Source organism: Ambystoma mexicanum, chromosome 13, assembly GCF_040938575.1.
Source record: "Ambystoma mexicanum isolate Mex_15411 chromosome 13, UKY_AmexF1_1, whole genome shotgun sequence".
Classification (NCBI taxonomy): domain Eukaryota; kingdom Metazoa; phylum Chordata; class Amphibia; order Caudata; family Ambystomatidae; genus Ambystoma; species Ambystoma mexicanum.
In genome coordinates, this window is record NC_090938.1 from 356,834,772 (window position 1) to 356,856,134 (window position 21,363).

General features: G+C 44.0%; 18 non-coding genes across 18 annotated transcripts; 5 read left to right on the forward strand and 13 right to left on the reverse strand.

Annotated features, from left to right (window-relative positions):
- Positions 1-2,610: 2,610 nt before the first annotated feature.
- Positions 2,611-2,682, reverse strand: TRNAT-UGU (transfer RNA threonine (anticodon UGU)). Its single transcript has one exon. It is a non-coding gene; the product is annotated as a tRNA-Thr (tRNA).
- A 1,022-nt stretch (positions 2,683-3,704) lies between these two features.
- Positions 3,705-3,799, forward strand: TRNAI-UAU (transfer RNA isoleucine (anticodon UAU)). The gene is made up of 2 exons: positions 3,705-3,742; positions 3,764-3,799. It is a non-coding gene; the product is annotated as a tRNA-Ile (tRNA).
- A 1,488-nt stretch (positions 3,800-5,287) lies between these two features.
- TRNAT-CGU (transfer RNA threonine (anticodon CGU)) lies at positions 5,288-5,359 on the reverse strand. Its single transcript has one exon. It is a non-coding gene; the product is annotated as a tRNA-Thr (tRNA).
- A 546-nt stretch (positions 5,360-5,905) lies between these two features.
- TRNAS-GCU (transfer RNA serine (anticodon GCU)) lies at positions 5,906-5,987 on the reverse strand. The gene has a single exon. It is a non-coding gene; the product is annotated as a tRNA-Ser (tRNA).
- Positions 5,988-6,674: 687 nt separating this feature from the next.
- TRNAT-UGU (transfer RNA threonine (anticodon UGU)) lies at positions 6,675-6,746 on the reverse strand. Its single transcript has one exon. It is a non-coding gene; the product is annotated as a tRNA-Thr (tRNA).
- A 1,022-nt stretch (positions 6,747-7,768) lies between these two features.
- On the forward strand, positions 7,769-7,863 carry TRNAI-UAU (transfer RNA isoleucine (anticodon UAU)). Its single transcript has 2 exons — positions 7,769-7,806; positions 7,828-7,863. It is a non-coding gene; the product is annotated as a tRNA-Ile (tRNA).
- Positions 7,864-9,345: 1,482 nt separating this feature from the next.
- On the reverse strand, positions 9,346-9,417 carry TRNAT-CGU (transfer RNA threonine (anticodon CGU)). Its single transcript has one exon. It is a non-coding gene; the product is annotated as a tRNA-Thr (tRNA).
- Positions 9,418-9,963: 546 nt separating this feature from the next.
- TRNAS-GCU (transfer RNA serine (anticodon GCU)) lies at positions 9,964-10,045 on the reverse strand. The gene has a single exon. It is a non-coding gene; the product is annotated as a tRNA-Ser (tRNA).
- A 687-nt stretch (positions 10,046-10,732) lies between these two features.
- On the reverse strand, positions 10,733-10,804 carry TRNAT-UGU (transfer RNA threonine (anticodon UGU)). The gene has a single exon. It is a non-coding gene; the product is annotated as a tRNA-Thr (tRNA).
- A 1,022-nt stretch (positions 10,805-11,826) lies between these two features.
- On the forward strand, positions 11,827-11,921 carry TRNAI-UAU (transfer RNA isoleucine (anticodon UAU)). Its single transcript has 2 exons — positions 11,827-11,864; positions 11,886-11,921. It is a non-coding gene; the product is annotated as a tRNA-Ile (tRNA).
- Positions 11,922-13,409: 1,488 nt separating this feature from the next.
- TRNAT-CGU (transfer RNA threonine (anticodon CGU)) lies at positions 13,410-13,481 on the reverse strand. The gene has a single exon. It is a non-coding gene; the product is annotated as a tRNA-Thr (tRNA).
- Positions 13,482-14,027: 546 nt separating this feature from the next.
- TRNAS-GCU (transfer RNA serine (anticodon GCU)) lies at positions 14,028-14,109 on the reverse strand. The gene has a single exon. It is a non-coding gene; the product is annotated as a tRNA-Ser (tRNA).
- Positions 14,110-14,796: 687 nt separating this feature from the next.
- On the reverse strand, positions 14,797-14,868 carry TRNAT-UGU (transfer RNA threonine (anticodon UGU)). The gene has a single exon. It is a non-coding gene; the product is annotated as a tRNA-Thr (tRNA).
- Positions 14,869-15,890: 1,022 nt separating this feature from the next.
- Positions 15,891-15,985, forward strand: TRNAI-UAU (transfer RNA isoleucine (anticodon UAU)). Its single transcript has 2 exons — positions 15,891-15,928; positions 15,950-15,985. It is a non-coding gene; the product is annotated as a tRNA-Ile (tRNA).
- Positions 15,986-17,472: 1,487 nt separating this feature from the next.
- TRNAT-CGU (transfer RNA threonine (anticodon CGU)) lies at positions 17,473-17,544 on the reverse strand. The gene has a single exon. It is a non-coding gene; the product is annotated as a tRNA-Thr (tRNA).
- A 546-nt stretch (positions 17,545-18,090) lies between these two features.
- Positions 18,091-18,172, reverse strand: TRNAS-GCU (transfer RNA serine (anticodon GCU)). Its single transcript has one exon. It is a non-coding gene; the product is annotated as a tRNA-Ser (tRNA).
- A 687-nt stretch (positions 18,173-18,859) lies between these two features.
- Positions 18,860-18,931, reverse strand: TRNAT-UGU (transfer RNA threonine (anticodon UGU)). The gene has a single exon. It is a non-coding gene; the product is annotated as a tRNA-Thr (tRNA).
- Positions 18,932-19,953: 1,022 nt separating this feature from the next.
- TRNAI-UAU (transfer RNA isoleucine (anticodon UAU)) lies at positions 19,954-20,048 on the forward strand. Its single transcript has 2 exons — positions 19,954-19,991; positions 20,013-20,048. It is a non-coding gene; the product is annotated as a tRNA-Ile (tRNA).
- The last annotated feature ends 1,315 nt before the right edge of the window (positions 20,049-21,363 follow it).

The following is a 21,363-nucleotide window of genomic DNA, read 5'->3' on the forward strand; positions in this document are numbered from 1 at the left end:
TTCTCTGGGTACCTCCATGTTTCCCACGTCCATAGGTTCAGCTTTAGCTCTTTTGGGACACAATCTTGCCAAGTGACCCCACTCCCCACAGTCAAAGCATTGTATGCCTTTTGGTACCATAGGAGGAGGTCTGATGCCTACAGGACTCTCACTCGTTGGTCTCCCTCTAGGAGCCTCCCACTCCGGCTTGCGTAACATCGAGTTCGGCCATCTTGTAGCATTGGCGGCTCTGAGAGAAGGGTTATTCCAACTGGGTGTTGAGGTTGGCTTGCTGTTTACCGCATACGACATGGTCCTGCCCTGGCCAGCCTTTTGATAGGCTGAAGCGATGTTAACTGCCTCAACCAGGCTGGGACGGTGATGTTGGCGGACCCAACGTTGCATGGGTAAGGGTAGGGCTTCCACAAACTGTTCCATCACGATTTTTTCTGACATCTCATGAGCAGTACTGGAGTTAGACTGCAACCATTTCTCTCCTAACTCTTTAACTCTATAAAACAGCTGCCTCGGTGTCTCTTCGGCTTGTAGCTTAATCTCTCTAAATTTTATCCTATATGCTTCCTCATCATGTCCCAAGCGTTCCAGTACTACTCGTTTCATATCGGTATAAGGTGTTTCGCCAGTTGGATTCGCTGCTTGGTAAGCACTCTGCATCTCACCTGTCATAAGGGGTGCTATGTAGTGGCACCAACTATCATTTGGCCATTGAGCGTTCCTAGCCACTCTCTCGAAGTTAACAAAGAAGTGAGCGGGGTCCTCCCCCACGGCATACTTTTGTAAGACTGATGCTGGAACCTGGGAATGTCGTCGTACGGTGGTCGCCTCCATTAATTGAGCTTGTTGTAGTTGTATGGCCTGTTGAAATGCTTGCCTATCGGCTTGGGCTTGTTGGTTCTGTAACTGTAGCGCCTGTTGAAGTAATTGTTGCCCCTCACTTAACGTTTTAATGAGTTCCTCCATGGTGTTCGACTACCTATCCCACTTCTGACACCAAATTGTGATGTTTGTGTACAATAGATGTAAGAAACACCGTTAGACGTAGACTGACTATTAACTTGTTCCCAAGATAACTTTTATTCTTATAAATCCACAACATAAACAAAAGGATACAGGTGGGCTCCGGAGATTGTCTCCTTGAGAGAACAGAGGTCTTCCAAATCAGCGGGTCAATATAGATCAGGTAAGTCTTTGGTCATCTTCGTTTCTCCCCTTCTTTGAGGATTATAGAATTGTTTGGGCCTTTTCCCTATCACATGTTCCTTTTCAACTCCTTTTCAATGAATCTCATAGACTTGGTAATTGCTCTTTCTCTTTACTTGAAGTAGGAGTGTCTGTCTTGAGCGGCGGGTGAGAAAATATAGTCTTTAGCCTTTCATGCCTTCATCTTGCTTAAAGTCTTACAGAGAGTACAGCCCATATCCTCATATATCCCTCAATCTGTCCCGATATTTTCATTAACTCCCCAACATATACTTTCGTATCCTCTGGTCGGAAGGTCTCCCCAGTGTTCCTCTATATAGCTTCTTGGCTATTCAATACGAGCTTTCGGCTCCCCCCTCATTACGACTCGGAGCATTTTAATATCCCTCTGCTCTCTCTCTCTTACCGGATATAGCTGTTTGCTCCGGTGTGACTCCGCTCGGATTCACCTCTTTCTCCCTCGGTTTTCTCTCTTCTCCCTCTTGGTCTCAGCACGGCCTTCGTGGATCGACACTCCTCCCCTTGGCTCTCCCGTCGAGGTACCAGCTGCTCGACTCCGCGGCCCTCGTTGATCTCGTCACCTTCTTCCGGCACTTCTCGGGATGGATCAGCTGTTCCACTCGGCAGTTTCCGATGACGGAAACTCCTCTCCTCGGCTTTCTTGATGATTTGTCAGCTGCTCTGCGTAGCGCGGCCACTCTTACGGGCGATCAGCTCTTCGGTTTTTCTTGTGCGTACTCCCCTTCTCCTCCACCTCTCTCGCACGTATGATGAAGTAACGAAATAGCGATTTCAAACGATCGCCTAGGCTATTAATATCCACAACTTGCAGTTAACTCTGTGCAACGGCACAACTCTTTTCAGCTTCTCATATAACTTAATAAGCCCAGTTCAAACCGTCGCCCTTCAAATCCTCCTCCTCTGTCTCCTGGCAACAACAACAAAAAAAAGAAAAAAACAATCGTTGTCATACAGCTTCCTTTTCACCAAAGCCACTCCGTGATTGGCCCAATGACCTGTCACTTAGTCCATTGAATCAGATCGACTCAATTAACCCTTCATATGGTCCTTCTGCCTTGTATTAACAGAGCCTGAGCCATCTAGTGTCCTTGATGTAGAAACTGCTCCATTTTTATCACATAAAATAGAGAAAGGCGTGCAACCCAGAACCGCTGTACTGTTCAATAGAGTAAGGGCTTCACCGTGATCATCTGCATCTGTCATCACAAGATTATCAAGGTCTTTTTCTTGAAGAAATTAGGTCCAGAAAGCCGACCTTCCCCACAGACTATTCAGACACCTTGCGCTTGTGGCTTTGTTATAGGCCCGAATCCATTGGTAAAAGGTTGCACAGGTACAATGTGCAATATCAGTTCCTATTCAACAATGTTCAAGAAAATTACCATTTGGAGGCCCTGATGAGGATCGAACTCACGACCCCTGGTTTACAAGACCAGTGCTCTGCCACTGAGCTACAGAGCCCCTCAGGTTATGACGCATAACAGCAACACAACGAGCACACAACATGATGTTTACTGGGTAGACATATTTGAAGGGTGTGTGAGAATGTATGTATATGATTGTGATTTGACCTGTTTTTTTCTGGCCGATTTTTTGAGGAGCAGCTAATTTGTGCGTATTCCGTGCAATTTTAGGGTGACTAATGAGGAGATGTGATGCGTGAAAGTTGAAAAAAACATGTACATGGCAGCAGAGAGACAATATGGATATTACCTTTGCTTTTTTAAATTTCTATCCGGATTCTGGCTCAAAGGGTAGTCAAGCACAGCAGATTGCATTCCTGCCAGTAACACGACAACCTTGTTTGTGTCCTTCTTAATCAACTAACATGCATATTTTCACTTTTGTCTGTATGTTCTTTGAAAGCCAATGGCAATGGTGCTTAGAGCAATGCAGATGTTTAAAAAAGATTTCAAAAGTTAAAATCGACAAAGGTGGGATTCGAAACCACGCGTTTACAGCAGATTAGCAGTCCATCGCCTTAACCACTCGGCCACCTCGTCTACAGGGATTATGTTAGGCATTCAAGTCTTTACAGGTAATAACACAAACATCTTCAAAATAGAACCACAATGCGTTCCTTGTTGAGGTACATCCAGCCGTTTGCAGGAAAACTGCCTCACTTGCTGTTGAGAAAAATTCATCAAAGTCCTGGGGTGTTTATAGGCATCGCCAAGATGACATTGGGAGGTGTTTCAATTGACACGTGTTGAATATGAGGAAGAGCATCATGCTGGCTCCAGTGGCACTGCCTGCAGCATGACAAAAATGTAGAAGGGACATTTGACTGCACCATTGGCTGAACATCAGTGGCAAAGTGTATATCAGGCTAAAAGGTAAGCTCCAGTGGCACAATATGGGCACTACAAGGCACCCATAATTTGGTGTCAGCTAAAAAGACAATGCCAGAGCTTGTGGGTGCTTTTGTACACTTGTGTGTGTGTTTGTGGGTGTAGTTTCATGTCGAAAACCAAAACACAGCAGCTCCAGTGGCGCAATCGGTTAGCGCGCGGTACTTATACAGCAGTACATGAAGTGAGCAATGCCGAGGTTGTGAGTTCAAGCCTCACCTGGAGCAACTTTGGAACTTTTTACTAATTCACCTCAAAACTGAATTATTGAACCAATAAATGTTCTGGACATTTTTTGGTTCACCTCAAGGTTTCCTTGATTGTCAGTTAATGTTGTATGACAGCTCCTCTGCCTTTTAGACATGGAATACTCATTGCAAGTTATTTATGGGGTGTTTGCGCTTTAAATACAGCTACGGAGGGTTTTTGAAAATAGAACAGAAAATAAAAAATGTCAACTGTTATTATACTCCATTTTCTGCTGAGCACCACTTACGGAAGACATTTGTAAAGGTAGAAAAAGGGTTACTGGAGTAGGATCCAGGAGACAATATCAACTTACAAAGAATAATGTTGTCTATTTACTGCATTATCCCCTTTGAAGCAAACCTCTGAGAATAAATACCCTTTCACTAATCAGGCAGTCACTTTGATAAAATCAAGCAGAACAAGGATGCTGATAGGAACTCGCCTCATTTGCATATGGGCTAGGGCTTCTGGGAGCCATGAGAATTAGGAGTTGAAGGTTTTGCAGATCGAGATTGCTAAAGGGCTGGGCATTTGCACAGACCTCTCCATGCCTGATTGGTGCCGAAGGTTAGTTGCAAGTGGTCCCCTGCTCACCCTACCTTACACAGGGCCATGCCCAGTTAGGCCCCTCAGGGCTAGGCCCGGCAGGGCTAAGCCCGGCGTTCGTCAGGCGAAGTGCCTGGACCCCTGCTCATCATACCTCAGAATCTGGTCTAGCTATTGCAGACATGGGGAATGGTGCTTATATCCCATTGACAGCGCCCACAAGCTGCATACTAATAGCCAATGATGTGTGAATGCGGTCAGGGTAGCAGACATATAGAACAATTGGGTGGGTTCGCTTCCGAACTGGATGCACAGGAGCAGGAGAGAATGGCTGTTGGCGATGTATGCAACTTGCTCTGCGTGAACACATCTACCGACCCCTTCCCCTACACACACGGGCACATACACACACACACACACACATAGCCATTGGAGCTATGCAGAGCTAACCAGAAAGATTGGTAATCATTAGAACATGAAAGATATGTGTTCATTTTTTATTAAACTTGTGGACTCCCGCAGAAACGGAGGGACTCACATCTCTAATTGAGGCTTGCTTACCTCTATACAAATGTGTTTGCTGGCTGTCTTTCTTCAACTGGTATGTGCGGTTGTGTCTGTCTTTGTCTTTCAACACGCCTGGCACGTTTACATTATCAAAGAGATGATTGTATGGAGATGGGGAACACCCCTCCGTTGCATTGTGAACTTGAACAGTCTTTTCACCAAAGCAGCTACATGCGACATTGCAAGGTTTTTGTCAGTCTTTGCCTGAAAAGATTAGGCCTTCCTCTCGAACTCTATTTCACTCCTTCTGTGGAAGACTTCAATTATGAGGATGCATCCCGTCATAAAAGGTTCTCTGTAGATGGTGCAACTCTGGCTTCTCTTCCCCGTGCTTTTTGAAAATAATCCGCCCGAGGCCCTGATGAGGTTTGAACTCATGACCCCTGGTTTACGAGACCAGTGCTCTGCCACTGAGCTACAAGGCGACCTGCTGCTTGCTCACAGCCAACAACAGAAAGTGCAAAGAAACCATGGGTTTTACCTAGGTAGATCTCCAGGTATATGAATTTCTGGTTGTGTAAAAATGGCTGTATATCTCTGCATGTGTTCAGTACGTCATCATACATCTGATTTGCGAAAGCGTGTGTGCTTATGTTGGTGATACATTGTCGGTATGCGTTTGAGTATGTACTTTTACGGGTATGTATGTATTGAGTAGGATGCTGAACAGGTTCATGAGTTTAGATAGCAGGTCAGAATGATGGCAAAAGGAACATGTAAAAGGCAGACAACTAAAAGAAAAAAGAATTTGGGATGTAAGCTTGGGAATTTACTAACTGCGCTGATTTTGGCTCCTATAATAGTAAAGAATGGAAACCTACGAGGAAAGTCTTTGACTAATTTCATTCTCCGCCTGCACCAATGAACTTATTTTTACATCTCTATTTCCATATCTGTACTCATTCCTGTCTTTCACAGGGAGGTTGAAAGACTTTGGTCTATGTTTAAATGCAGACTATAAAGAAAAAATACGACGAAGGTGGGATTCGAACCCACGCGTGCAGAGCACAATGGATTAGCAGTCCATCGCCTTAACCACTCGGCCACCTCGTCTGTTTGGGAACGGTGCTCGAGTCCCATGCTTAAAGAAGAGATAAAACAATGGTGGTGCAAAGTCAGTGAAAAATAGATCATGTTTGTCATAGTAGAAACAAGATCGTTGACTCGTTCTTCCTTACCCGGCCATTGATAGATAAACACATCAAGTTGAAGTTCAGAAAAATATAACAAGAGCTCCTGGAGGGTTCACAACACTAATCCAGAGGAAGGTGCTTGAGCTTCCCTATGGCACACCATTAGTAGTAAAACCAGCATAACGCAAGCTCCAGTTTCCCAGTGTTTGGCATCATTCAACGTTTCCAGCCAAGATCAAAGTTCAGATGCTGCTGCTTCCTGTGATGTCATTGAATTTAAATAGTGAGTGATGGCAATAACCCTTTTCCAATTAAATTTTGCCACATCAACGTCCCTGAAAATAGAGAAAGGCGTGCAACCCAGAACCGCTGTACTGTTCAATAGAGTAAGGGCTTCACCGTGATCATCTGCATCTGTCATCACAAGATTATCAAGGTCTTTTTCTTGAAGAAATTAGGTCCAGAAAGCCGACCTTCCCCACAGACTATTCAGACACCTTGCGCTTGTGGCTTTGTTATAGGCCCGAATCCATTGGTAAAAGGTTGCGCAGGTACAATGTGCAATATCAGTTCCTATTCAACAATGTTCAAGAAAATTACCATTTGGAGGCCCTGATGAGGATCGAACTCACGACCCCTGGTTTACAAGACCAGTGCTCTGCCACTGAGCTACAGAGCCCCTCAGGTTATGACGCATAACAGCAACACAACGAGCACACAACATGATGTTTACTGGGTAGACATATTTGAAGGGTGTGTGAGAATGTATGTATATGATTGTGATTTGACCTGTTTTTTTCTGGCCGATTTTTTGAGGAGCAGCTAATTTGTGCGTATTCCGTGCAATTTTAGGGTGACTAATGAGGAGATGTGATGCGTGAAAGTTGAAAAAAACATGTTCATGGCAGCAGAGAGACAATATGGATATTACCTTTGCTTTTTTAAATTTCTATCCGGATTCTGGCTCAAAGGGTAGTCAAGCACAGCAGATTGCATTCCTGCCAGTAACACGACAACCTTGTTTGTGTCCTTCTTAATCAACTAACATGCATATTTTCACTTTTGTCTGTATGTTCTTTGAAAGCCAATGGCAATGGTGCTTAGAGCAATGCAGATGTTTAAAAAAGATTTCAAAAGTTAAAATCGACAAAGGTGGGATTCGAAACCACGCGTGTACAGCAGATTAGCAGTCCATCGCCTTAACCACTCGGCCACCTCGTCTACAGGGATTATGTTAGGCATTCAAGTCTTTACAGGTAATAACACAAACATCTTCAAAATAGAACCACAATGCGTTCCTTGTTGAGGTACATCCAGCCGTTTGCAGGAAAACTGCCTCACTTGCTGTTGAGAAAAATTCATCAAAGTCCTGGGGTGTTTATAGGCATCGCCAAGATGACATTGGGAGGTGTTTCAATTGACACGTGTTGAATATGAGGAAGAGCATCATGCTGGCTCCAGTGGCACTGCCTGCAGCATGACAAAAATGTAGAAGGGACATTTGACTGCACCATTGGCTGAACATCAGTGGCAAAGTGTATATCAGGCTAAAAGGTAAGCTCCAGTGGCACAATATGGGCACTACAAGGCACCCATAATTTGGTGTCAGCTAAAAAGACAATGCCAGAGCTTGTGGGTGCTTTTGTACACTTGTGTGTGTGTTTGTGGGTGTAGTTTCATGTCGAAAACCAAAACACAGCAGCTCCAGTGGCGCAATCGGTTAGCGCGCGGTACTTATACAGCAGTACATGCGGTGAGCAATGCCGAGGTTGTGAGTTCAAGCCTCACCTGGAGCAACTTTGGAACTTTTTACTAATTCACCTCAAAACTGAATTATTGAACCAATAAATGTTCTGGACATTTTTTGGTTCACCTCAAGGTTTCCTTGATTGTCAGTTAATGTTGTATGACAGCTCCTCTGCCTTTTAGACATGGAATACTCATTGCAAGTTATTTATGGGGTGTTTGCGCTTTAAATACAGCTACGGAGGGTTTTTGAAAATAGAACAGAAAATAAAAAATGTCAACTGTTATTATACTCCATTTTCTGTTGAGCACCACTTACGGAAGACATTTGTAAAGGTAGAAAAAGGGTTACTGGAGTAGGATCCAGGAGACAATATCAACTTACAAAGAATAATGTTGTCTATTTACTGCATTATCGCCTTTGAAGCAAACCTCTGAGAATAAATACCCTTTCACTAATCAGGCAGTCACTTTGATAAAATCAAGCAGAACAAGGATGCTGATAGGAACTCGCCTCATTTGCATATGGGCTAGGGCTTCTGGGAGCCATGAGAATTAGGAGTTGAAGGTTTTGCAGATCGAGATTGCTAAAGGGCTGGGCATTTGCACAGACCTCTCCATGCCTGATTGGTGCCGAAGGTTAGTTGCAAGTGGTCCCCTGCTCACCCTACCTTACACAGGGCCATGCCCAGTTAGGCCCCTCAGGGCTAGGCCCGGCAGGGCTAAGCCCGGCGTTCGTCAGGCGAAGTGCCTGGACCCCTGCTCATCATACCTCAGAATCTGGTCTAGCTATTGCAGACATGGGGAATGGTGCTTATATCCCATTGACAGCGCCCACAAGCTGCATACTAATAGCCAATGATGTGTGAATGCGGTCAGGGTAGCAGACATATAGAACAATTGGGTGGGTTCGCTTCCGAACTGGATGCACAGGAGCAGGAGAGAATGGCTGTTGGCGATGTATGCAACTTGCTCTGCGTGAACACATCTACCGACCCCTTCCCCTACACACACGGGCACATACACACACACACATAGCCATTGGAGCTATGCAGAGCTAACCAGAAAGATTGGTAATCATTAGAACATGAAAGATATGTGTTCATTTTTTATTAAACTTGTGGACTCCCGCAGAAACGGAGGGACTCACATCTCTAATTGAGGCTTGCTTACCTCTATACAAATGTGTTTGCTGGCTGTCTTTCTTCAACTGGTATGTGCGGTTGTGTCTGTCTTTGTCTTTCAACACGCCTGGCACGTTTACATTATCAAAGAGATGATTGTATGGAGATGGGGAACACCCCTCCGTTGCATTGTGAACTTGAACAGTCTTTTCACCAAAGCAGCTACATGCGACATTGCAAGGTTTTTGTCAGTCTTTGCCTGAAAAGATTAGGCCTTCCTCTCGAACTCTATTTCACTCCTTCTGTGGAAGACTTCAATTATGAGGATGCATCCCGTCATAAAAGGTTCTCTGTAGATGGTGCAACTCTGGCTTCTCTTCCCCGTGCTTTTTGAAAATAATCCGCCCGAGGCCCTGATGAGGTTTGAACTCATGACCCCTGGTTTACGAGACCAGTGCTCTGCCACTGAGCTACAAGGCGACCTGCTGCTTGCTCACAGCCAACAACAGAAAGTGCAAAGAAACCATAGGTTTTACCTAGGTAGATCTCCAGGTATATGAATTTCTGGTTGTGTAAAAATGGCTGTATATCTCTGCATGTGTTCAGTACGTCATCATACATCTGATTTGCGAAAGCGTGTGTGCTTATGTTGGTGATACATTGTCGGTATGCGTTTGAGTATGTACTTTTACGGGTATGTATGTATTGAGTAGGATGCTGAACAGGTTCATGAGTTTAGATAGCAGGTCAGAATGATGGCAAAAGGAACATGTAAAAGGCAGACAACTAAAAGAAAAAAGAATTTGGGATGTAAGCTTGGGAATTTACTAACTGCGCTGATTTTGGCTCCTATAATAGTAAAGAATGGAAACCTACGAGGAAAGTCTTTGACTAATTTCATTCTCCGCCTGCACCAATGAACTTATTTTTACATCTCTATTTCCATATCTGTACTCATTCCTGTCTTTCACAGGGAGGTTGAAAGACTTTGGTCTATGTTTAAATGCAGACTATAAAGAAAAAATACGACGAAGGTGGGATTCGAACCCACGCGTGCAGAGCACAATGGATTAGCAGTCCATCGCCTTAACCACTCGGCCACCACGTCTGTTTGGGAACGGTGCTCGAGTCCCATGCTTAAAGAAGAGATAAAACAATGGTGGTGCAAAGTCAGTGAAAAATAGATCATGTTTGTCATAGTAGAAACAAGATCGTTGACTCGTTCTTCCTTACCCGGCCATTGATAGATAAACACATCAAGTTGAAGTTCAGAAAAATATAACAAGAGCTCCTGGAGGGTTCACAACACTAATCCAGAGGAAGGTGCTTGAGCTTCCCTATGGCACACCATTAGTAGTAAAACCAGCATAACGCAAGCTCCAGTTTCCCAGTGTTTGGCATCATTCAACGTTTCCAGCCAAGATCAAAGTTCAGATGCTGCTGCTTCCTGTGATGTCATTGAATTTAAATAGTGAGTGATGGCAATAACCCTTTTCCAATTAAATTTTGCCACATCAACGTCCCTGAAAATAGAGAAAGGCGTGCAACCCAGAACCGCTGTACTGTTCAATAGAGTAAGGGCTTCACCGTGATCATCTGCATCTGTCATCACAAGATTATCAAGGTCTTTTTCTTGAAGAAATTAGGTCCAGAAAGCCGACCTTCCCCACAGACTATTCAGACACCTTGCGCTTGTGGCTTTGTTATAGGCCCGAATCCATTGGTAAAAGGTTGCACAGGTACAATGTGCAATATCAGTTCCTATTCAACAATGTTCAAGAAAATTACCATTTGGAGGCCCTGATGAGGATCGAACTCACGACCCCTGGTTTACAAGACCAGTGCTCTGCCACTGAGCTACAGAGCCCCTCAGGTTATGACGCATAACAGCAACACAACGAGCACACAACATGATGTTTACTGGGTAGACATATTTGAAGGGTGTGTGAGAATGTATGTATATGATTGTGATTTGACCTGTTTTTTTCTGGCCGATTTTTTGAGGAGCAGCTAATTTGTGCGTATTCCGTGCAATTTTAGGGTGACTAATGAGGAGATGTGATGCGTGAAAGTTGAAAAAAACATGTACATGGCAGCAGAGAGACAATATGGATATTACCTTTGCTTTTTTAAATTTCTATCCGGATTCTGGCTCAAAGGGTAGTCAAGCACAGCAGATTGCATTCCTGCCAGTAACACGACAACCTTGTTTGTGTCCTTCTTAATCAACTAACATGCATATTTTCACTTTTGTCTGTATGTTCTTTGAAAGCCAATGGCAATGGTGCTTAGAGCAATGCAGATGTTTAAAAAAGATTTCAAAAGTTAAAATCGACAAAGGTGGGATTCGAAACCACGCGTGTACAGCAGATTAGCAGTCCATCGCCTTAACCACTCGGCCACCTCGTCTACAGGGATTATGTTAGGCATTCAAGTCTTTACAGGTAATAACACAAACATCTTCAAAATAGAACCACAATGCGTTCCTTGTTGAGGTACATCCAGCCGTTTGCAGGAAAACTGCCTCACTTGCTGTTGAGAAAAATTCATCAAAGTCCTGGGGTGTTTATAGGCATCGCCAAGATGACATTGGGAGGTGTTTCAATTGACACGTGTTGAATATGAGGAAGAGCATCATGCTGGCTCCAGTGGCACTGCCTGCAGCATGACAAAAATGTAGAAGGGACATTTGACTGCACCATTGGCTGAACATCAGTGGCAAAGTGTATATCAGGCTAAAAGGTAAGCTCCAGTGGCACAATATGGGCACTACAAGGCACCCATAATTTGGTGTCAGCTAAAAAGACAATGCCAGAGCTTGTGGGTGCTTTTGTACACTTGTGTGTGTGTTTGTGGGTGTAGTTTCATGTCGAAAACCAAAACACAGCAGCTCCAGTGGCGCAATCGGTTAGCGCGCGGTACTTATACAGCAGTACATGCAGTGAGCAATGCCGAGGTTGTGAGTTCAAGCCTCACCTGGAGCAACTTTGGAACTTTCTACTAATTCACCTCAAAACTGAATTATTGAACCAATAAATGTTCTGGACATTTTTTGGTTCACCTCAAGGTTTCCTTGATTGTCAGTTAATGTTGTATGACAGCTCCTCTGCCTTTTAGACATGGAATACTCATTGCAAGTTATTTATGGGGTGTTTGCGCTTTAAATACAGCTACAGAGGGTTTTTGAAAATAGAACAGAAAATAAAAAATGTCAACTGTTATTATACTCCATTTTCTGCTGAGCACCACTTACGGAAGACATTTGTAAAGGTAGAAAAAGGGTTAATGGAGTAGGATCCAGGAGACAATATCAACTTACAAAGAATAATGTTGTCTATTTACTGCATTATCGCCTTTGAAGCAAACCTCTGAGAATAAATACCCTTTCACTAATCAGGCAGTCACTTTGATAAAATCAAGCAGAACAAGGATGCTGATAGGAACTCGCCTCATTTGCATATGGGCTAGGGCTTCTGGGAGCCATGAGAATTAGGAGTTGAAGGTTTTGCAGATCGAGATTGCTAAAGGGCTGGGCATTTGCACAGACCTCTCCATGCCTGATTGGTGCCGAAGGTTAGTTGCAAGTGGTCCCCTGCTCACCCTACCTTACACAGGGCCATGCCCAGTTAGGCCCCTCAGGGCTAGGCCCGGCAGGACTAAGCCCGGCGTTCGTCAGGCGAAGTGCCTGGACCCCTGCTCATCATACCTCAGAATCTGGTCTAGCTATTGCAGACATGGCGAATGGTGCTTATATCCCATTGACAGCGCCCACAAGCTGCCTACTAATAGCCAATGATGTGTGAATGCGGTCAGGGTAGCAGACATATAGAACAATTGGGTGGGTTCGCTTCCGAACTGGATGCACAGGAGCAGGAGAGAATGGCTGTTGGCGATGTATGCAACTTGCTCTGCGTGAACACATCTACCGACCCCTTCCCCTACACACACGGGCACATACACACACACACACACACATAGCCATTGGAGCTATGCAGAGCTAATCAGAAAGATTGGTAATCATTAGAACATGAAAGATATGTGTTCATTTTTTATTAAACTTGTGGACTCCCGCAGAAACGGAGGGACTCACATCTCTAATTGAGGCTTGCTTACCTCTATACAAATGTGTTTGCTGGCTGTCTTTCTTCAACTGGTATGTGCGGTTGTGTCTGTCTTTGTCTTTCAACACGCCTGGCACGTTTACATTATCAAAGAGATGATTGTATGGAGATGGGGAACACCCCTCCGTTGCATTGTGAACTTGAACAGTCTTTTCACCAAAGCAGCTACATGCGACATTGCAAGGTTTTTGTCAGTCTTTGCCTGAAAAGATTAGGCCTTCCTCTCGAACTCTATTTCACTCCTTCTGTGGAAGACTTCAATTATGAGGATGCATCCCGTCATAAAAGGTTCTCTGTAGATGGTGCAACTCTGGCTTCTCTTCCCCGTGCTTTTTGAAAATAATCCGCCCGAGGCCCTGATGAGGTTTGAACTCATGACCCCTGGTTTACGAGACCAGTGCTCTGCCACTGAGCTACAAGGCGACCTGCTGCTTGCTCACAGCCAACAACAGAAAGTGCAAAGAAACCATAGGTTTTACCTAGGTAGATCTCCAGGTATATGAATTTCTGGTTGTGTAAAAATGGCTGTATATCTCTGCATGTGTTCAGTACGTCATCATACATCTGATTTGCGAAAGCGTGTGTGCTTATGTTGGTGATACATTGTCGGTATGCGTTTGAGTATGTACTTTTACGGGTATGTATGTATTGAGTAGGATGCTGAACAGGTTCATGAGTTTAGATAGCAGGTCAGAATGATGGCAAAAGGAACATGTAAAAGGCAGACAACTAAAAGAAAAAAGAATTTGGGATGTAAGCTTGGGAATTTACTAACTGCGCTGATTTTGGCTCCTATAATAGTAAAGAATGGAAACCTACGAGGAAAGTCTTTGACTAATTTCATTCTCCGCCTGCACCAATGAACTTATTTTTACATCTCTATTTCCATATCTGTACTCATTCCTGTCTTTCACAGGGAGGTTGAAAGACTTTGGTCTATGTTTAAATGCAGACTATAAAGAAAAAATACGACGAAGGTGGGATTCGAACCCACGCGTGCAGAGCACAATGGATTAGCAGTCCATCGCCTTAACCACTCGGCCACCACGTCTGTTTGGGAACGGTGCTCGAGTCCCATGCTTAAAGAAGAGATAAAACAATGGTGGTGCAAAGTCAGTGAAAAATAGATCATGTTTGTCATAGTAGAAACAAGATCGTTGACTCGTTCTTCCTTACCCGGCCATTGATAGATAAACACATCAAGTTGAAGTTCAGAAAAATATAACAAGAGCTCCTGGAGGGTTCACAACACTAATCCAGAGGAAGGTGCTTGAGCTTCCCTATGGCACACCATTAGTAGTAAAACCAGCATAACGCAAGCTCCAGTTTCCCAGTGTTTGGCATCATTCAACGTTTCCAGCCAAGATCAAAGTTCAGATGCTGCTGCTTCCTGTGATGTCATTGAATTTAAATAGTGAGTGATGGCAATAACCCTTTTCCAATTAAATTTTGCCACATCAACGTCCCTGAAAATAGAGAAAGGCGTGCAACCCAGAACCGCTGTACTGTTCAATAGAGTAAGGGCTTCACCGTGATCATCTGCATCTGTCATCACAAGATTATCAAGGTCTTTTTCTTGAAGAAATTAGGTCCAGAAAGCCGACCTTCCCCACAGACTATTCAGACACCTTGCGCTTGTGGCTTTGTTATAGGCCCGAATCCATTGGTAAAAGGTTGCACAGGTACAATGTGCAATATCAGTTCCTATTCAACAATGTTCAAGAAAATTACCATTTGGAGGCCCTGATGAGGATCGAACTCACGACCCCTGGTTTACAAGACCAGTGCTCTGCCACTGAGCTACAGAGCCCCTCAGGTTATGACGCATAACAGCAACACAACGAGCACACAACATGATGTTTACTGGGTAGACATATTTGAAGGGTGTGTGAGAATGTATGTATATGATTGTGATTTGACCTGTTTTTTTCTGGCCGATTTTTTGAGGAGCAGCTAATTTGTGCGTATTCCGTGCAATTTTAGGGTGACTAATGAGGAGATGTGATGCGTGAAAGTTGAAAAAAACATGTACATGGCAGCAGAGAGACAATATGGATATTACCTTTGCTTTTTTAAATTTCTATCCGGATTCTGGCTCAAAGGGTAGTCAAGCACAGCAGATTGCATTCCTGCCAGTAACACGACAACCTTGTTTGTGTCCTTCTTAATCAACTAACATGCATATTTTCACTTTTGTCTGTATGTTCTTTGAAAGCCAATGGCAATGGTGCTTAGAGCAATGCAGATGTTTAAAAAAGATTTCAAAAGTTAAAATCGACAAAGGTGGGATTCGAAACCACGCGTGTACAGCAGATTAGCAGTCCATCGCCTTAACCACTCGGCCACCTCGTCTACAGGGATTATGTTAGGCATTCAAGTCTTTACAGGTAATAACACAAACATCTTCAAAATAGAACCACAATGCGTTCCTTGTTGAGGTACATCCAGCCGTTTGCAGGAAAACTGCCTCACTTGCTGTTGAGAAAAATTCATCAAAGTCCTGGGGTGTTTATAGGCATCGCCAAGATGACATTGGGAGGTGTTTCAATTGACACGTGTTGAATATGAGGAAGAGCATCATGCTGGCTCCAGTGGCACTGCCTGCAGCATGACAAAAATGTAGAAGGGACATTTGACTGCACCATTGGCTGAACATCAGTGGCAAAGTGTATATCAGGCTAAAAGGTAAGCTCCAGTGGCACAATATGGGCACTACAAGGCACCCATAATTTGGTGTCAGCTAAAAAGACAATGCCAGAGCTTGTGGGTGCTTTTGTACACTTGTGTGTGTGTTTGTGGGTGTAGTTTCATGTCGAAAACCAAAACACAGCAGCTCCAGTGGCGCAATCGGTTAGCGCGCGGTACTTATACAGCAGTACATGCAGTGAGCAATGCCGAGGTTGTGAGTTCAAGCCTCACCTGGAGCAACTTTGGAACTTTCTACTAATTCACCTCAAAACTGAATTATTGAACCAATAAATGTTCTGGACATTTTTTGGTTCACCTCAAGGTTTCCTTGATTGTCAGTTAATGTTGTATGACAGCTCCTCTGCCTTTTAGACATGGAATACTCATTGCAAGTTATTTATGGGGTGTTTGCGCTTTAAATACAGCTACAGAGGGTTTTTGAAAATAGAACAGAAAATAAAAAATGTCAACTGTTATTATACTCCATTTTCTGCTGAGCACCACTTACGGAAGACATTTGTAAAGGTAGAAAAAGGGTTAATGGAGTAGGATCCAGGAGACAATATCAACTTACAAAGAATAATGTTGTCTATTTACTGCATTATCGCCTTTGAAGCAAACCTCTGAGAATAAATACCCTTTCACTAATCAGGCAGTCACTTTGATAAAATCAAGCAGAACAAGGATGCTGATAGGAACTCGCCTCATTTGCATATGGGCTAGGGCTTCTGGGAGCCATGAGAATTAGGAGTTGAAGGTTTTGCAGATCGAGATTGCTAAAGGGCTGGGCATTTGCACAGACCTCTCCATGCCTGATTGGTGCCGAAGGTTAGTTGCAAGTGGTCCCCTGCTCACCCTACCTTACACAGGGCCATGCCCAGTTAGGCCCCTCAGGGCTAGGCCCGGCAGGGCTAAGCCCGGCGTTCGTCAGGCGAAGTGCCTGGACCCCTGCTCATCATACCTCAGAATCTGGTCTAGCTATTGCAGACATGGGGAATGGTGCTTATATCCCATTGACAGCGCCCACAAGCTGCCTACTAATAGCCAATGATGTGTGAATGCGGTCAGGGTAGCAGACATATAGAACAATTGGGTGGGTTCGCTTCCGAACTGGATGCACAGGAGCAGGAGAGAATGGCTGTTGGCGATGTATGCAACTTGCTCTGCGTGAACACATCTACCGACCCCTTCCCCTACACACACGGGCACATACACACACACACACACACATAGCCATTGGAGCTATGCAGAGCTAATCAGAAAGATTGGTAATCATTAGAACATGAAAGATATGTGTTCATTTTTTATTAAACTTGTGGACTCCCGCAGAAACGGAGGGACTCACATCTCTAATTGAGGCTTGCTTACCTCTATACAAATGTGTTTGCTGGCTGTCTTTCTTCAACTGGTATGTGCGTTGTGTCTGTCTTTGTCTTTCAACACGCCTGGCACGTTTACATTATCAAAGAGATGATTGTATGGAGATGGGGAACACCCCTCCGTTGCATTGTGAACTTGAACAGTCTTTTCACCAAAGCAGCTACATGCGACATTGCAAGGTTTTTGTCAGTCTTTGCCTGAAAACATTAGGCCTTCCTCTCGAACTCTATTTCACTCCTTCTGTGGAAGACTTCAATTATGAGGATGCATCCCGTCATAAAAGGTTCGCTGTAGATGGTGCAACTCTGGCTTCTCTTCCCCGTGCTTTTTGAAAATAAACCGCCCGAGGCCCTGATGAGGTTTGAACTCATGACCCCTGGTTTACGAGACCAGTGCTCTGCCACTGAGCTACAAGGCCACCTGCTGCTTGCTCACAGCCAACAACAGAAAGTGCAAACAAACCATGGGTTTTACCTAGGTAGATCTCCAGGTATATGAATTTCTGGTTGTGTAAAAATGGCTGTATATCTCTGCATGTGTTCAGTACGTCATCATACATCTGATTTGCGAAAGCGTGTGTGCTTATGTTGGTGATACATTGTCGGTATGCGTTTGAGTATGTACTTTTACGGGTATGTATGTATTGAGTAGGATGCTGAACAGGTTCATGAGTTTAGATAGCAGGTCAGAATGATGGCAAAAGGAACATGTAAAAGGCAGACAACTAAAAGAAAAAAGAATTTGGGATGTAAGCTTGGGAATTTACTAACTGCGCTGATTTTGGCTCCTATAATAGTAAAGAATGGAAACCTACGAGGAAAGTCTTTGACTAATTTCATTCTCCGCCTGCACCAATGAACTTATTTTTACATCTCTATTTCCATATCTGTACTCATTCCTGTCTTTCACAGGGAGGTTGAAAGACTTTGGTCTATGTTTAAATGCAGACTATAAAGAAAAAATACAACGAAGGTGGGATTCGAACCCACGCGTGCAGAGCACAATGGATTAGCAGTCCATCCCCTTAACCACTCGCCCACCTCGTCTGTTTGGGAACGGTGCTCGAGTCCCATGCTTAAAGAAGAGATAAAACAATGGTGGTGCAAAGTCAGTGAAAAATAGATCATGTTTGTCATAGTAGAAACAAGATCGTTGACTCGTTCTTCCTTACCCAGCCATTGATAGATAAACACATCAAGTTGAAGTTCAGAAAAATATAACAAGAGCTCCTGGAGGGTTCACAACACTAATCCAGAGGAAGGTGCTTGAGCTTCCGTATGGCACACCATTAGTAGTAAAACCAGCATAACGCAAGCTCCAGTTTCCCAGTGTTTGGCATCATTCAACGTTTCCAGCCAAGATCAAAGTTCAGATGCTGCTGCTTCCTGTGATGTCATTGAATTTAAATAGTGAGTGATGGCAATAACCCTTTTCCAATTAAATTTTGCCACATCAACGTCCCTGAAAATAGAGAAAGGCGTGCAACCCAGAACCGCTGTACTGTTCAATAGAGTAAGGGCTTCACCGTGATCATCTGCATCTGTCATCACAAGATTATCAAGGTCTTTTTCTTGAAGAAATTAGGTCCAGAAAGCCGACCTTCCCCACAGACTATTCAGACACCTTGCGCTTGTGGCTTTGTTATAGGCCCGAATCCATTGGTAAAAGGTTGCACAGGTACAATGTGCAAAATCAGTTCATATTCAACAATGTTCAAGAAAATTACCATTTGGAGGCCCTGATGAGGATCGAACTCACGACCCCTGGTTTACAAGACCAGTGCTCTGCCACTGAGCTACAGAGCCCCTCAGGTTATGACGCATAACAGCAACACAACGAGCACACAACATGATGTTTCCTGGGTAGACATATTTGAAGGGTGTGTGAGAATGTATGTATATGATTGTGATTTGACCTGTTTTTTTCTGGCCGATTTTTTGAGGAGCAGCTAATATGTGCGTATTCCGCGCAATTTTAGGGTGACTAATGAGGAGATGTGATGCGTGAAAGTTGAAAAAAACATGTACATGGCAGCAGAGAGACAATATGGATATTACCTTTGCTTTTTTAAATTTCTATCCGGATTCTGGCTCAAAGGGTAGTCAAGCACAGCAGATTGCATTCCTGCCAGTAACACGACAACCTTGTTTGTGTCCTTCTTAATCAACTAACATGCATATTTTCACTTTTGTCTGTATGTTCTTTGAAAGCCAATGGCAATGGTGCTTAGAGCAATGCAGATGTTTAAAAAAGATTTCAAAAGTTAAAATCGACAAAGGTGGGATTCGAAACCACGCGTGTACAGCAGATTAGCAGTCCATCGCCTTAACCACTCGGCCACCTCATCTTCACGGATTATGTTAGGCATTCAAGTCTTTACAGGTAATAACACAAACATCTTCAAAATAGAACCACAATGCGTTCCTTGTTGAGGTACATCCAGCCGTTTGCAGGAAAACTGCCTCACTTGCTGTTGAGAAAAATTCATCAAAGTCCTGGGGTGTTTATAGGCATCGCCAAGATGACATTGGGAGGTGTTTCAATTGACACGTGTTGAATATGAGGAAGAGCATCATGCTGGCTCCAGTGGCACTGCCTGCAGCATGACAAAAATGTAGAAGGGACATTTGACTGCACCATTGGCTGAACATCAGTGGCAAAGTGTATATCAGGCTAAAAGGTAAGCTCCAGTGGCACAATATGGGCACTACAAGGCACCCATAATTTGGTGTCAGCTAAAAAGACAATGCCAGAGCTTGTGGGTGCTTTTGTACACTTGTGTGTGTGTTTGTGGGTGTAGTTTCATGTCGAAAACCAAAACACAGCAGCTCCAGTGGCGCAATCGGTTAGCGTGCAGTACTTATACAGCAGTACATGCAGTGAGCAATGCCGAGGTTGTGAGTTCAAGCCTCACCTGGAGCAACTTTGGAACTTTTTACTAATTCACCTCAAAACTGAATTATTGAACCAATAAATGTTCTGGACATTTTTTGGTTCACCTCAAGGTTTCCTTGATTGTCAGTTAATGTTGTATGACAGCTCCTCTGCCTTTTAGACATGGAATACTCATTGCAAGTTATTTATGGGGTGTTTGCGCTTTAAATACAGCTACGGAGGGTTTTTGAAAATAGAACAGAAAATAAAAAATGTCAACTGTTATTATACTCCATTTTCTGCTGAGCACCACTTACGGAAGACATTTGTAAAGGTAGAAAAAGGGTTACTGGAGTAGGATCCAGGAGACAATATCAACTTACAAAGAATAATGTTGTCTATTTACTGCATTATCGCCTTTGAAGCAAACCTCTGAGAATAAATACCCTTTCACTAATCAGGCAGTCACTTTGATAAAATCAAGCAGAACAAGGATGCTGATAGGAACTCGCCTCATTTGCATATGGGCTAGGGCTTCTGGGAGCCATGAGAATTAGGAGTTGAAGGTTTTGCAGATCGAGATTGCTAAAGGGCTGGGCATTTGCACAGACCTCTCCATGCCTGATTGGTGCCGAAGGTTAGTTGCATGTGGTCCCCTGCTCACCCTACCTTACACAGGGCCATGCCCAGTTAGGCCCCTCAGGGCTAGGCCCGGCGTTCGTCAGGCGAAGTGCCTGGACCCCTGCTCATCATACCTCAGAATCTGGTCTAGCTATTGCAGACATGGGGAATGGTGCTTATATCCCATTGACAGCGCCCACAAGCTGCATACTAATAGCCAATGATGTGTGAATGCGGTCAGGGTAGCAGACATATAGAACAATTGGGTGGGTTCGCTTCCGAACTGGATGCACAGGAGCAGGAGAGAATGGCTGTTGGCGATGTATGCAACTTGCTCTGCGTGAACACATCTACCGACACCTTCCCCTACACACACGGGCACATACACACACACACACACATAGCCATTGGAGCTATGCAGAGCTAATCAGAAAGATTGGTAATCATTAGAACATGAAAGATATGTGTTCATTTTTTATTAAACTTGTGGACTCCTGCAGAAACAGAGGGACTCACATCTCTAATTGAGGCTTGCTTACCTCTATACAAATGTGTTTGCTGGCTGTCTTTCTTCAACTGGTATGTGCGGTTGTGTCTGTCTTTGTCTTTCAACACGCCTGGCACGTTTACAATATCAAAGAGATGATTGTATGGAGATGGGGAACACCCCTCCGTTGCATTGTGAACTTGAACAGTCTTTTCACCAAAGCAGCTACATGCGACATTGCAAGGTTTTTGTCAG